Genomic DNA, 3935 nt, shown 5'->3' on the forward strand with positions numbered 1-3935 from the left:
CATGCATTATGGCATTGAGCAAGGGTCATCTCGGGCATGGTCTTCCCCAACCCACCCAGGTCATCTCAGACTAGCTCCCCGACTAGGCCCCATGACATCTGTCCGGTTGTCATCTGGCGCTTGCTTCTGGCTGGGCCTGCAGGGTTGCTGAGTGGTTCCATGTGAGAGTTCTCCATCTTAAATTCACTCCTGCTCAGGAGTCTCTGTCCTAGAAAGCATTCTTCTGGTATCTGGGTTAATCCTGGTCTTGAAAACCATAGGGCCTGTGCAGAGCCAGACTGGTGGTTGTCTCAGGCTTGCTCTTTTCTAGGGAATGTTAGGCTATTACTCATTCAGGTGTCCATAGCTCAGAACAGTAAGCATAGACATAGCCTCTCTCCTCTCTGCCACCTGCTGACACATATGTGACACAAGAGCTACACCTGCAAGGTTTCTAGGCCGAGGTCTCCAAAACATTTTATCATGAAGGGGTGTTGAATTCTGTCAAAGGCCTTTTCTGCATCTAATGAAATGACCATACATTTTTTTCTTTCAGTTTGTTTATATGATGGATTCCATTTACTGATTTCCATATATTGAGCCATCCTTGCATCTCTGCAGTGATTATGATAGGTGATCTTTTTGATTTTGGATTTGGTTTACAAGAATTTTATCTCTGTTCATCAGAGAAATTGATCTGTAATCTCTTTGTTGGGTTTTTATATGGTTTGGGTATCAGGTATCAGGCTAACTATGACCTCATAAAAATAATTTGGCAATGCTCCTGCTCGTGTTTGAGAGCCTGGTAGGATTCTGAGCTAAAACTATCTGGCCCTCGGCTTCTTTTGGTTAAGAGATGTTTAATGACTGCTTGTATTTCACTAGGCATAGTTTTATTTAAATATCTTACCAGATAGTGATTTAACTTTGGTAAGTGGTTCCTATCTAGACATTTATCCATTTCTTTTATATTTTCCAATTTGGTGGAGGTCAGGTTTTTAAAGCATTTCCTTATGATCCTCTGGATTTCCTTGGTGTTTGTTGTTATGTCTCTCTTTTTGTTTCTGATTTTGTTAATTTTTTGTTAATTTGTTAGTTTTGTGTCTTTTAGTTAATTTGTATAAGTGTTTGTTTATCTTACTGATTTTTTTTTCAAAGAACCAATACATTGTTTCATTGATTCTTTGTATTGTCCTTTTGGTTTCTATTTTCTTGATAGCAGCCTTTGGTTAGCACATTTCCTGCTGTTTTCTCCTCAGTTGTGGTACTTCCATTTTGTTCTAAAGTTTTCAGGTCTGTTGTTAAGTTGTTAGTATAAGACGTATCCAATTGTTTTATGTTTGTACTTAACCCCTCTCAGCACTGCTCTTATTGTGTCTGATAAGTTGGGTATTTTGTGTATTCATTGAATTTTAGAAAGTCTTTCTTTCTTTCTCTCCGGATCTGTTTTTTCACACAGTTGAAAGTTGTTCATTTCCATGAGTTAGTGAACTCTCTGTTGTTTCTGTTGTTGGCGACATCCTGATTTAATTTGTCGTGGTCTGGTAGGATGCAGTGAGTTATTTCAATTTTTGTGTGTCTGCAAAGACTTGCTTTGAGTATGTGGTCAGTTTTGAAAAAAGTTCTATGAAGTACAGAGTAGAAGGTATATTCTTTGGGTGTGAGTGAAATTGTCTGTAACTACTTCTTAGATCCATTTGGTTTATAATATCTATTCAGTCTAGTATTTCTCTGTATAGTTTTTGTATGGATGACCTGCTCAGTGATGAGATTGTGGTATTGAAGTTTCCCACTAGCGGTGTGTGAGGGTCAATAGGTGATTTGAGGCATTTCTTTTATAAATTTGGGTCCCCTTGTGTTTGGAGCTTAGATGTTAAGAATTGAAATGTCTTGGTAGATTTTCCCTTTGATAATGAGTATGTAGTATTCTTCCCTGACTCTTTTGATTAATTTTGGTTTGAAGTTAATTTTTCAAGATATTAAAATGGCTGTACCAGCTTGCTTCATTGCCCCATTTGTTCGGAATATCTTTTATATTCCTCTGAAATAATGTCTATCCTTGATATTGAAGTGTGTTTCTTGGCTGAAGCAGAAGGGTGGATCCTGTTTTTGCGTTCATTCTGTTAGTCTGTGTATTCGGTCATTTCATAGTGTTCCACATTTCCTCAATCTTTTGTATCAGAAGGTCTCTAGATTTAGCCTTTTCTTTGACCAATTAATCTACTTCTATCATGTCTTTAATGCCTGAGATTCTGTCTGAGTTTCTAAATTTTCCATTTCTAGAATTCCCTCAGTTCAGCATTTCTTTATTAACTCTATTTCCAATTTTAAGTGTGGAACAATTTTATTTAATTCTTTACACTTTTTTGTTTGTATTTTCCTGTGTTTCTTTAGGGGATTTATTTATTTCTACCCTAAGGAACTCTATCATATTCATAAAGGCTGTTTTAATGTCTTATTCTTGTGTTTCAGGTCCATTGGGATATTTATGGCCTGCTATGGTAGGATAGCTAGGCTCTCGTGGAAGCATACCCTGGCTGCTTTTGTTTGTGTTTTCATACTGGTGTTTCAGCATTTGGGTTTGGGATGATTAAAGATCTAGGTGGTTATTACTGGACTTGTCCTTGTTGGGTGGGTGTTTTACATCTTGGTATCTGTCTCTTCTCTGGACGTTTGAAGGGTGTAATGGCTGTGTGATGCCTATTGGTGTATTCACAGGGAGTGACTGCAGCACATATGTCCTGTGTTGGAGGCTGGATAACTGGGATGAGTTGGGGGAACAAAAGTTGGGGAAGATATTTGTGATCTGATGGGAATGGGGTCAGAGAAAAATAGGGGACCATAGCAGATTTCTAGATGCAGAGCTGGGGGTATTGAATCTCAGAAGCAGTAGGATTCCCATAGTTTGCTTTCATCCTACTTGTTGATCGGGGAGGGACAGCCCTTTGGTTAGCCTGGGGTGTCTGCTGGAGTTGGGTAGGGTCTGTGGGCACAAAGCAACAAGCTGGGGAGAGAGCTTAGAGGGGGATGGCTTGAGGGAGTCACAGGAAATGTGGGCAGTGGGGAGGAAAGACTAAAGCTAGTATTCTGTGGCAGCAGTGGGGACCAGACTTGGGGATTGGGTCTGGGATAAGAGAGAAAGTGTGTGTGGTAGGTGGGTGTCTGAGAGTAGACTACCAGGTTTTCGGGCAAGTATGGCCTGTAATTTATCAGAGTGTGTTATACTTGTTTCTTTATTGAAGGACTTTTCATGGCCTTTAACATGGATGTTTAAATTGTGATATTATTTATTTATTTATTTATTTATTTATTTATTTATTTATTTGTGTCTCTGTGAGTTTCTATATGTGTGTGGATACACCATGTGTATGTCTTGTGCCTGCTGAGACCAGGAGAAGGAATTAAATTCTTTGGAACCAGACTTGCAGATGGTCATGACCACCAAGTATGGGTGCTGAGAACTGAATCTTGATCTCCTTTTTTTTGTTGTTGTTGTTTGTGGTGAGAATATGTCATCTAGGACTATCAGAAGCTACACTCACGGTTAAATACCAACATGGCCATGTAAACTTGAGATGAATAAGGACAACAACATACATGCAGGAGTAAATATGGGAAACACCATGAGGTCTCAACCCTACACAAAGAACTACAGGCAACTAGGAAATGCTGAATGTGGCAAAAATATTCCTTTCCAGGTAACAGCACAAATATTGGTTACCTCTTACCACACGATCAGTACTAGAAACACTGTAAAGACTTAGTAGGTTATATTTACAAATAGATATGTATATTCACATGAATATACAAAATTAATTCAATTAATTCAAAACTAAGCAGGGATTGTGAAACAGAAGAAGAAATGGTATGCAAGCAAGTTTTGAGAGAAAAAATAGAAGAAATTGATGTATTTAAATTATAATCTCAAATATAAAATAACTAAACAATAAATCAAT

General features: G+C 38.2%; 1 non-coding gene across 1 annotated transcript; it reads right to left on the bottom strand.

Moving 5' to 3' along the window:
* Positions 1–312: 312 nt before the first annotated feature.
* LOC116085513 lies at positions 313–444 on the bottom strand. Its single transcript, XR_004116613.1, has one exon. It is a non-coding gene; the product is annotated as a small nucleolar RNA SNORA17 (small nucleolar RNA).
* Between the last annotated feature and the right edge of the window lie 3491 nt (positions 445–3935).

The sequence above is a fragment of the Mastomys coucha genome, unplaced genomic scaffold, assembly GCF_008632895.1.
Source record: "Mastomys coucha isolate ucsf_1 unplaced genomic scaffold, UCSF_Mcou_1 pScaffold9, whole genome shotgun sequence".
Lineage (NCBI taxonomy): Eukaryota > Metazoa > Chordata > Mammalia > Rodentia > Muridae > Mastomys > Mastomys coucha.